Source organism: Leopardus geoffroyi, chromosome D1 (genome assembly GCF_018350155.1).
Source record: "Leopardus geoffroyi isolate Oge1 chromosome D1, O.geoffroyi_Oge1_pat1.0, whole genome shotgun sequence".
Classification (NCBI taxonomy): domain Eukaryota; kingdom Metazoa; phylum Chordata; class Mammalia; order Carnivora; family Felidae; genus Leopardus; species Leopardus geoffroyi.
In genome coordinates, this window is record NC_059329.1 from 93,491,499 (window position 1) to 93,503,738 (window position 12,240).

Genomic DNA, 12,240 nt, shown 5'->3' on the forward strand with positions numbered 1-12,240 from the left:
TGGGAAAGATACTAATCTCTATACATATTTGAAGTTATATGTGTATTACTGTGAAAGAAGAGATTCAGAAATTGATCTTTTTGCTCAAGACTGTCCAAATCAATTGCACTCAAAGGCAGAAGTTCTCATAGCTTCTCATAGCTAGAACTTGTAACTAAAACAAAGGATTTTACACAATAAAAAGAGAGTGAAAAATAGAAAGCCTCACTTTTTTTCTTAATCGTAAGCTGATGTGAAGGGATGTCCTTTTGGATTCTGCTGTTAGAAAGCTCAGTTATGCAATATTCATACAAAAATAGTTCTAAATCAATACAACATATTTTACATTTACATTAACATTTAAATTAATGAGAAGCTTAATGTGAATTATGGAGCTTTAGATGTTTAGGACTATGTCCCTTCTTGCCAACTTGGAACAGAGTCTATTGACTCACCTTCTCATCTTATAAACAGCTTCCAGACTTTGTGTATTTTCAGTGCCAGAGGATTTTCAGGCTGGTGAAAGATGCCATATTGACATCACCAGGGAATGAAGTTGGCCCTATTCATTAAATACATAAAATGCCTCCAGCAATGACACACACCTTCCCTGAAGGGTAGTTTGCCATAGATGGTTGTCAGTCCCGAGAATGCTCTGGGATCAACACTTGCTGCTCCAGCTTTCTTTCCCCCCATTAAAATGATCCCAAAAATATTTCTCGAACACCTACTATGGACACAGAACTGTGCTAAAACAACACAGATTCTACTTCAAGGAACTCATCTTGTATTGAAGGATACAGTCACATATATAAACAATTGTAGAATAATATCACATGTTCTATAATGAAAGAAGATACATACTGGGTGCAGTGAGAGACACCTGAATAAGACTGGAGGAGAATCAAGAATGGCTTCTGAAGAAACGAGGCTTGAAAGAGAAGTAGGCATTAGTCAATCAAAGCAAAGCCGAAATCTCACCATTCAGAGAGGAGAGCCTATACATAAGACTACATCTTTGCTTAAATAAGCAAGAAGTTTTAACCGATCAGTGTGAGAGGTGGCTTAAGGGTGTGTGTGTGTGTGTGTGTGTGTGTGTGTGTGTGTACACATACATGTTTGGGTGTAACAAATTAGCATGCATGGTTAGATGGTCAGGGACAAGTTTATGAGAGATAGATATCATATGCTAGGTTTAAGAGCTTGGGTACCATCCTTAAAATGGTGCAGGTGAAGAAATTCTGATGTAGTCTGTTTGTTTGTTTGTTTGTTTTAATAATTCTTATCGTATAGAGAAGTTTCAGGTTCACAGCAAAACTGAACAGAAAATAAAGAGAAATATATCTCCTATCCCTACACATGCCAAATGTCTCCAACTATGGAGATATCCCACACTACAGTGGTACATTTGTTACAATTAATGAACCTACATGGACACATCATTATCACCCAAATTTCATAGTTCACATTAGAATTCACTCTTGTTGTTGTAAAGTCTGAAGTTTGACAAATGTATACTGAAGTACCATTGCATATTCAGACAGAGTAGTTTTGTCGCCCTAAAAATTTTCTTCACTATACCTATTCATTCTCCCCTCCCCCACCCCCTGGAAACCATTAGTCTTTTTACTATCTCCATAGTTTTGCCTTTTCCAAAATGTTATATAATTGGATTTATAGAATACATAAACTTTTCAGATTGGCTTCTTTCGCTTAAAAATATGCATTTAAGTTTCCTTCATATCTTTGTATGGCTTGATAGCTTATCTCTTTTTGGTGCTGAATGATATGTCATTGTCTGGATTTACCACAATTTATCCATTCACTTACAGAAGGACATCTTGGTTGTTTTCAAGTTTGGTCGCTTATGAATTAAACTGCTATAAACATCTGTGTGTAGGTTTTTGGGTGGATATAAGTTTTCACTTCTTTGGGTAAATACCACCTGATGCAATTGCTGAACCACATGATAAAAGTATGATTTAGTTTTGTAAGAAACTACGAAACTGTCTTCCAAACTGGCTGTACCATTTTGCACTCTTACTAGCAATAAATGAGAGTTTCTATGGTTCCACATCCCCGCCAGCATCTAGTGTTGCCAGTGTTTTCAATTTTGGCCATTCTATTAGGTCTGTAGTGGTATCTCCTTATTGTTTTAATTTGCGTTTCCCTGATGACGTATAATGGGGAGCATCTTTTCATATGTTTGTCATCTGTATATCTTCTTTTTTAAATTTTTTTTAATGTTTATTAATTTTTGAGAGACAGAGACAGAGCACGAGCGGAGGAGGAGCAAAGAAAGGGAGGGAGACACAGAATGTGAACAGGCTCCAGGCTCTGAGCCATCAGCACAGAGCCTGATATGGGGCTAGAAATCACTGACCACGAGATCATGACCTGAGCTGAAGTCACACACCCATCCGACTGAACCACCCAGATACCCCTTGTCATGTGTATATCTTCTTGGATAAGGCTTATGTTTAATGGGGTGTTTGTTTTCTTACTGCTGAATTTTGAAAGTTCTTTTGTATTTTATATATTTTATATACTAACTTATATTTTATATTTTATATACTAACTTTTTATCAGATGTGATTTTTGCAAATATTTTCTCCCAATTTATGGCCTGTCGCCTCATTCTCTCAACAGTGTCTTTCCTGGAGCTGAACATTTTAATTTGAATGAAGTTCAGCCTATCATTTATTTCATTCATAGATCGTGCCTCTGGTTCCTTGTGTAAAAAGTCACTGCCATATCCACTGTCATCTAGGATTTCTCATATGTTATCCTCTGGGAGTTTTAAAGTTTTGCATTTTACATTTAGGACTATGATACATTTGGAACTAATTTTTGTGAAGGGTGCCAGGTCTTCGTCTAGATTCTTTTCTTTTTCTTTTCTTCCTTTTTGTCTTTTTCTTTTTGTTTCTTTTTTTTCCTTGCATATAGATGTCCAGTTGTTCCAGCACAATTTGTTGAAAAGACTACATTTTCTCCATTGTATTGCCTTTTTTCCTTTGTCAAAGTTCAGTTGACTATATTTATGTGGGTCTATATCTGAGCTCTCTATTCTGTTATTCTCTATTTTCTATTCTATTCTGAGTTCTCTATTCTCTACTTTATTTGTTTATTCTTTCACCAATATGTCATGGTCTTGATTACTGTAGCTTTATAGTAAGTATTGATATTGAGTAGTGTCAGTTCTCTGACTTTGTTTTTCTCCATCGACACTGTGTTGGCTATTCCATGTCTTCTGCCATTTCACATAAACTTGAGAATCAGTTGGGAATTTCCAAACTTGCTGGGAGTTTCATTGGAATTTTTATTTATTTTTTTTTATCCTTATCTATTCTTGAGAGAGAGAGAGGGTGTGAGCGGGGGGGATGGGGGCAGAGAGAGAGGGAGACACAGATCCAAAGCAGGCTCCAGGCTCTGGCTGTCAGACAGTTTGAGCCTGGTGCGGGGCTCAAACTCACAAACCGCGAGATCATGACCTGAGCTGAAGTCAGACACTCACCAGACTTAGCTACCCAGGGGCCTTGGAATTGCAGTGAATTTATAGATCTGATTGGGAAGAGCTGACATCTTGACAATATCGAGCCTTTCTTTCAATATTGAATATCTGTCCCTTTGTTCAGTTCTTCTTTGATAACTTTGATCAGGGATTTTTAGTTTTCTTCATATAGATTTTGCACATATTTTGTTAGATTTATACCTAACTATATCATTTTTGTAATATGTGGTTAATTATAAATTCCATTTGTTCATTGCTGGTATATGGGGAAAAGATTGAGTTTTGTGTATTAGCCTTGTATTTTGCAACCTTGCTATTACCACTTATTAGTGAAAGCTCCTAGGAAGGAGCTTTTTGATTCTTTCAGACCTTCTAATAAATAAAGTCTTCTGCAAAGAAAGTTTTCTTTCTTTCTTCCCAATCATTATAGCTTTCATTTCATTTTCTTGTCTTATTGAATTGCCTATAATTCTGATGTAAGAAATATCACTCTGGCAATATTATGGAGAATAGATGAAATCTGAGGAGTGCTTTCTCCATAACATTGTCAGATGTTAAAATATGCCATAGTAAACCCCTGATGGAGTTCTTGTGATATCAGACATAACTCACAGGTGGTGGAGAATGTCATAGATTCAGTAAATCCAGTCCTTATGGCTTCCCTTTTGACAGTGGATTGATATGGGTCAATGAGAGAAACATAATTAGCAATGCTGTACCTGTATTCTACTACCCTAATTCAGTTTTGCGAAAACATATTAAGTACCAACTATGTAACAGGAAAAGTATTACATCCTGTGATGGAATGATAAAAAAGACAGCATGGTGCTTGCCCTCAAGAAATTTATATTTTGGTGAAAGGTGAGAAAGAACATTAAGTAAATACAAAATGCTTAGTGACATGGTAAAAACTATTAAAAATAAACAGGATATTGTGATAGCCATTAGTGTGGGGTTAGTCAGTGTTGCTTTAACTGTAAAGCAGGTGAACTCTGGACTGGGACTCGCTAGATTCAAATCCCAGCTCTGCTAATTCCCATTATGTCATCAAGATCCTGTGCCTCAATTTTACCATCTGCACAATAAAGATAAATATTCCACTTCATAGGGTTGTTCTGAGGATTAAGTGAGATAATAAAGGTACAGTAAGTAGCCTAGTACATGGCACATGGAAGTGGTCAACATTATTACCTATTATTATAGTTGTGGTTACTATTATTACTTTGTGCTTACTATCACTATTCTTTGGATAGCTTGGTAAAGGAAGCCCTCCTCAAAAGGGTAATTTTGGGCTTAGGCTTGAAGAATGAGAAGGAGCCTACCATGTGAAGAGCTTTAGGAAGGATGTTTACATAAATTTCTAGATAGAACCAGCAACAAGTGAAAAATTCCTGAAATAATGTTAAAATTATTAGGGTACATAGAAGTTCCAACTTCTTAGGCTTTGACTCCAGGAAAGAAGAGGTAACATGTCTCAATCAAGAACCCATAATCCAGAGGTCATCTGCTAGAATCATGTAAGAAAAGTCACACTCCAGCAATAGCTACCAAGACTTTAGTCCTTCTGTTAACCAACACCAGGTGATCTGATATTAGAAAATACTAAACTGGTATTTGTTGGCAAATAAATATGTGCATAGTTGGCATTATGAATAATAGAAATGGGCCTTTATCAAAAAAATTAAAGGTATTTATTATTATTTTTGATAAAAATTATGATATGTGAAATTGACCTATATATTTTTGAGATAATCCTCATATTTATTTCAACACAGTTTAAGACTCTAATGGGGCATGAAGCTTATATCCTTAGGTTAAGGGAGATACCCCAGGCTTGATCCATGAATGGTTCTCTGTCCAGGCATGAGTTAGAGTAACATTTCATTTGCTGATCCAACTTTAAAGGTATACTAATTCTACCTCTAGAATGCTCTCTGCTGAAAGGTGACATTCAGAGCACTTCAAAGAACAAAAAGATATAACTTTGTTGCACTTTTAGAAGAGGTTGTTGTTGAAACTATTTTGTGTTTATTCACTAATGCGAGCATGTATGTCTAAAAGATATGTGTTTGGCAAAATTAGTTCAGTGGCTTTGCTTTACTATTTCATAATACTGAGGGGATCACTAACCTTCACCTAGTTCAGGCTTCTTTCCCTATTATTATCTACATATAGTGCCTATGTGTTTTGCAGAACCAATTCAGCTTAGATTAATTTGCAACACTTTCCATGTTCAAGGAGCAAACAGGAAACTGCTGGGTCTTGAGTGCTCTAAGAAAGATACTGTAAGATACTGGAATCAGAGAGGTAGGCAAGAAACAAAGAATACAGGGATTTGTAGCTCCTGATAACATTTTTGGATTTAATTTTTAGTTTAATAGGCGTTCTCTAAGATATTGGAAGAGAGTATCACTGATCTGCTTTGCATTTTTAAAAAATTACATAAACCAATGTGTAGAAAATGAATTGTGAGGGTTGAATGCAGGGAGGAAAGTTGAGGAATAGTACAGAAATCCAGGCAAGAGTGATGGAGACTCACACCCAGTGTTAGAAATGTATATGAAAAATGTGAAAGGACTTAGAAATGTATTTTGGAAGAAATCCCATTAAGATTTGCTTGTGGATTGGAAGTGCAAAATATAAGACTTCTAGTTTTGGGGCAGCTGTTGGAAAACCTTCCATGCTGAATGTGGCTGTTGGAGAAGGTCTGTGTTGGAGGGCTGAGGTTCAGTCTTACAGCTATGGGGTGCCTCTGCCAATGGCTGAAGGAAGAAATGTTACAATGTTATAAGAAATAGCAGAGGAAGTCTGTTGATTTCCCCATGGATTCCCACATAAAGTTGCTGATTCCCACAGTTGGCCTTTCAACAGAGACTACCTGTGGAGGGCACATGTGAGATGCCTTGTTCATATAATGAATCCAACATCTCAGTGTTTCAGATTTCTTTCAAATTCACTGTGTCTTGCTGTTTGCTTGTAGAAAATGAACGACCATGAAGAGGATCTCCATCTTTGTCATCATTAAGAAGATCATTTTAAGCAAAACTATGGGGCTTCACAATAATTATTGACTCTTGGTTCAGTGCATGGAATATATTTTCATAGTCATTGATTTAGTCAGTCAATCCATCTGTCAGTCAGCAATTCACTTGATAAATATTTACTAGAAATTAGCCTTACACTGGGCTAGGTATTAGAGATGAATCTTATATAACCCTGCTGTTGCCTGTACAGCTCTTAGATGTTTAGTCTATCAAACACAAACAAAAAATATTCCAAGCTCAGTTCAGGAAATTGACTTCAATGCACTCTATGTTGACTCTGGGACATGCAAAAATGAAGGAATAAAGCAATAAACCAATAATAAAGTTGATTGCTTTTATGTTTGATCTATGAAAGCTTTACATCTTTTAGAAATTCAGATTTTATTCTCATTTTATACTTCCAATTTCTAGTTGTGAATGTACTCGAGATTTTTTTTAAAGAGTGGTATCAGTCATTGTATATAAATAATCGTGATCTTGATACAAGTTAACAGACACATAATATAGATACATAGGTATTTATCCAAAGGATACAAAAATGCTGATTCAAAAGGGCACATGCGCCCCAATGTTTACAGCAGCACTATCAACTATAGCCAAATTATGGAAAGAGCCCAATGTCCCTCCATTGACAAATGGATAAAGAAGATGTGGTATGTATACACAATGTAATATTACTTAGCAATCAAAAAGGAAATCTTGCCATTTGCAACAACATGGATGGAAGTAGAATGCATTATGCTAGGCAAAATAAGTCAGAGAAAATTAAATATCATATGTTTTCACTCATATGTAGAATTTAAGAAACAAAACAGATCAACATAGGGGAAGGGAAGGAAAAATAAGATAAAAAGAGAGAGGGAGGCAAACCATAAGAGAGTCTTAAATACAGAGAACAAACTGAGGGCTGCTGGCAGGGTGTCGGGTGGGGGGATGGGCTAATTGGGTGATGGGCATTAAGGAGGGCAGTTGTTGGGATGAGCACTGGGTGTTATATGTAAGTGATGAATCACTAAATTCTACTCCTGAAACCATTACCACACTATATGTTAACTAGCTTGGATTTAAATAAAAATATTTAAAAAAATAGACACAAAGGTTTGTAGATGACTCAGATTGAAATATTTTCACATATACTTTAAAAGAATTTAGTTTGCATAGGAAGAACTAAAGGGAGGACATTTACACCCACACATGATATTTTAGTTTCCCATGGCCTGGAAGCTTTGAAAAGAGACCTCTCAACATTCTGTACCACAGTATTTTTACCTAAAGTGGGGTTCATACTATGTAGCCGCTTTAAAACCTTATTTTTTAAAATTATATTTTTAAATTTTTTTAATGTTTATTCATTTTTTGAGAGAGGGAGAGAGAGCGAGAGTGGGGAGGGGCAGAGACAGAGGGAGACATAGAATCTGAAGCGGGGTCCAGGCTCTGAGCTGTCAGCACAGAGCCTGACGTGGGGCTCGAACCCACGAACTGTAAGATCATGACCTGAGCCGAAGTCGGACGCTCAGCTGACTGAGCCACCCAGGCGCTCCCAAAATTAATTTATTTTTAAATTTTATTTATTTATTTTGAGAGAGAGAGAGAGAGAGAGGCAGAGAGAGAGGGAGAGAGAGAATCTTTGTGCTGACAGCACAGAGCCTGATGTGGGGCTCGAACAAACTGTAAGATTCTGATCTGAGCTGGAATCAAGAGTCAGACGCTTAACCAACTGAGCCAACCAGGAGCCCCTAAAATATTCGTACTTAACATGGGAATCAGAAGTCTGGTGTCCAGAAAGTCTTCTATGCCTTTTGATTTTTATCACAAAATAAACAGAGCAAATAATTGGTGTTACGTGAAGTAAAAAGGTTGAGAAAGTGAGAGGTGAATTGCCAGAAATAACATATTCATAACATTATCAGTTCAATGATATGGTACAAAAAAATCCACATTGTGGGTTTTTTTTTTTTGGTCTTTAGCCGTTGGACACAACTGAAGTTGTTGACAAGTTTCATGCACATATAACACCATGCTATCATATTTCCTCTTCTACTTCTGTAAAGCAGGCAATAACAGTTAACTTGAAATAACTCTCATTGGATCAACATTTAACAATTGAGATACAGGACATTTCCTAGGGATTTATGACCAGAATGGAAAAATTAGTCATCTCAGGGATTCCTGGGTGGTATCACTTTTTATTTGACTTTTTTCCCAGAGAGTAATAACCATGATGATGATTTCTTTCATAAATTAAAAACAAGAGAGAAACGACAGCCATTCAAAAACAGAATAACTTATGGGGCTATTTAGCTTTTGTAGAGTTCAGAAGACGAGTAGTTTTGGTTTAGACAATTCATGAATGTAAAAGAGGTAATAGCAGGGAAACCCTCAAAATTTTCTGAACTAAGTAGTGCTTCTTTTCGTTGAGAGATCTTAATGTATTTTAAGATTTTTTGATGCCACTTTCATAACTCAAAAAGAACAAACATTGCCATAAACATAAGTCTATTTGTCAGTGAGGAAAACTTGAGACCTCTCTGATAAGGCACAAGGTAAACTTAGTGAAAGGAAATTGTGGGTGAGTGCCTAAATGGTACTTTTTATGAGTGGGACTGATTCTGTGCTCATATGCTCTGCTCTCATTATGTATTCTGCTAATAGCACAAGGACGCGAGAACAACAGTTCTGCAAGAGCCGGGTGCAACATTAAGATTTAATTAAACCTTGTTTCACTTGGGCAAGCTAGCCATGCAGCAATGTCACGGGAGAACAGCAGCCAGTACTGCGTTGACTAGCTGCAAAACGACGCAGAGCTGAATTCCAGGGCACCTGGTTAATGTAAACAAGACGGGGGAGCCACTGGAGCCCTGCTGTGAACTGAAACCAAGTCACGTGAGCCATGCTCAAAGGATAGGAGGGCTTGGAGTCTGTCTGCTGGAAAAACAGACCTGGAGGGCACTGGCCAGGAATCAGGCTTTCTGGTTGTTCTGGAAAGTGCAATTACTACTGTTTCCCGTGCCTCAAGGCATGGAAAGAGAACCAAACGTGGTAATGTTAGGAGATGCAGTTTCAGCTTAACACAAAAAGTGTCTAGGCCACAAAACATCCAAGGGTGGAAGAGACTGCCTTTAAAGGTAGTGAGTTTATTGTTCATTTGAGTATTCAAGTAGAGGCTGCACGGCTCCTTGGTAGTTACTTTCTTGGCATACTGTTATTCTCCAAATCCAATAAGCTATACCATTTTGGTATTATTTTAATGAAAAAGAGGCAGTTGCGTTATGAATATATATGAATTGCAGTTGCTTATGTGGTAGAGTTTAAGATCAGATTGCTAGCGTTAGCCCAAGTGCCATAACATATAAATTAACACTGGAGAAACAGTATTCTGATGAAGCTTTCGCTACATATGTGGCCTTTCAAAATTGAATACTGTTCATTCTAGCAGTGATTTGTTTCCTTGGACTGCCATAACACAGTACAGGCTTCCTCCACTATCTGAAAGTAGAGTGTTCTCTTTTAAAATATTTTTAATGTTTTATTTATTTTTGAGAGTGAGAGAGACAAAGTATGGATGCGGGAGGGGCAGAGAGAGAGGGAGACACAGAATCTGAAACATGCTCCAGGCTGTGAACCGTCAGCACGAAGCCTGACGTGGGGCTCAATCTTGTGAACCACGAGATCATGACCTGAACTAAAGTTGGATGCTTAACCGACTGAGCCAGGTGCCCCCGGAAGTGGAGTGTTCTAATGTTCTAGTGTTCTAAGCAGAGTGTTCTAATCTTTTGCAAACTGACATGGCATAAAGTGAAGAAGTGATTACCATTAATTTGTAAGGATTTTTTTTTTTGGATTCTCACATAAAAAACATAAATAATCTCTCTTAGGCTTTTCTGATACCTTAGGACACATCTTGCTATTTTGCTAATGGATGCGCAAGATAAATTGAAACAAGCACAAATGCTCACAGACACAGTTCAAAGCTATGGTCGCTTGATGCTGAGGTGCTGAGAACTACTGTCATTTTTGGCCTTTTTTCATAAAAGCAAATATCCTCTTCAGATTCCTTTTGGTTAGCAAAAACAGGTACTAAGGGCTTTCATACAAGCAGCATGGCATTATGCGAACTTTCAAAAAAGCAAGGGATACCTATACTACAATTGGGGTGACTTAAAACAACAGAAATTTATTCCCTCACAGGGCTGGAAGCCTGAAGTTCAAAATACAGATGTGGGGAATGATATCGGAAAATGGACAAATAAAATGTCCCTTTCACACAAGTCCCCTCCTTCCCCCCCTCTCAGCAACAGATCTGGTATCTATGCACAGACAAAAGTGCCTTCATGGGAACTCTGGGATCCAGGTAGGAGACTATGAAACTTTGGTGAAATCCAAGACTGAGGAGAGCTGATCAGGCTTTAAACCAGGCAGCTGAGTCCCTGACCACAGCCCTGGCCACTGAAACACAAACAGTTCTGGACTCCAGATAACTCAAGTACAGACCCATCTGGCTTTGGGTTTATCACTAGCAGCATATGCCAAGAGACCTGAGAGGAGTCATGCCTGTCCATGCATCACATACTAGACCTATAGACCTTGATCTTGGCTGTGGACCCTAGAGTGGCCCACAAACCAGTCCCTCTTGGCCATAATCTGGGAGCCCCTGGAGTTAAGTCCAGCAAATTTGGTCAGATTGTAGATTCTGAAAGAGCCATGTAATGTGCTCTAGCCCATCCCAGCCACAGGTAAATAAAATAAAAGTCATCCACATTGGAAAGAAAGAAGTAAAGCTGTGTCTTTGCTGATGATATAATTTATACATAAAAGAATCCTAAAGATTCCACCCAAAAGCTGTTAGAATTAATAAATGAATTCAGTAAAGTTTCAGGATACAAAATCAACATACAAAAATCAGTTACATTTCTATATTGTAACAGTGAAGTCCCTAAAAAAATAAAGGAAATAATCTATTTACAATAGCATAAAAATAATAAAATACTCAGGAATAAATTTAACGAAGGAGTTGAAAGATTTGTATACTGGAAACTATCATACAATGATGAAAACAATTGAAGAAGATGCAAATAAATGGAAAGATATCATATAATTGTTGACCAGAAGAATTTATATTGTTAAAATGATGGGGCACCTGGGTGGCTCAGTCAGTTGAGCGTCCCACTTCAGCTCAGGACATGATCTCATGGTTTGTGAGTTTGAGCCCTGCATCAGGCTCTGTGCTCACAACTCAGAGCCTGGAGCTTGCTTCAGACTCTGTGTCTCCCTTTCTCTGCCCCTCCCCTGCTCATGCTCTGTATCAATCTCTTAAAAATAAGTAAACATTAAAAAAATTTTTATACTAGACATATGCCAGTATACTAGGCATATATTAGATCCAAAGCCATCCACAGATTTTAGTGTAATCCTTATCAAGTTTTAATGGAATTTTTTGCAAAAATTTTAAAATAACTTAAAATTAGTATGGAAGTACAAAAGACCCCAAATAGCCAAAGGAATCTTGAGAAAGAAGAACAAAGCTGGAGGAATCCCACTTCCTAATTTCATTTTTTTTAATTTAAAAAAAGTTTGTAAGGTTATTTATTTATCTTGAGAGAGACAGAGGCAGTGTGAGTGGGGGAGGGGCAGAGGGAGTGGGAAAGAAAGAATCCCAAGCAGGTTCTCAGCTGCCAGTGCAGAGTCTGATGCATGGCTTGAACCCAC

At 37.5% G+C, this 12,240-nt stretch overlaps 1 protein-coding gene across 6 annotated transcripts in view; it reads right to left on the reverse strand.

The window, feature by feature from the left end:
- Positions 1-12,240, reverse strand: part of LRRC4C (leucine rich repeat containing 4C) — a 1,189,111-nt gene that overhangs the window by 196,465 nt on the left and 980,406 nt on the right. The gene's annotated exons all lie outside the window — the stretch shown is intronic.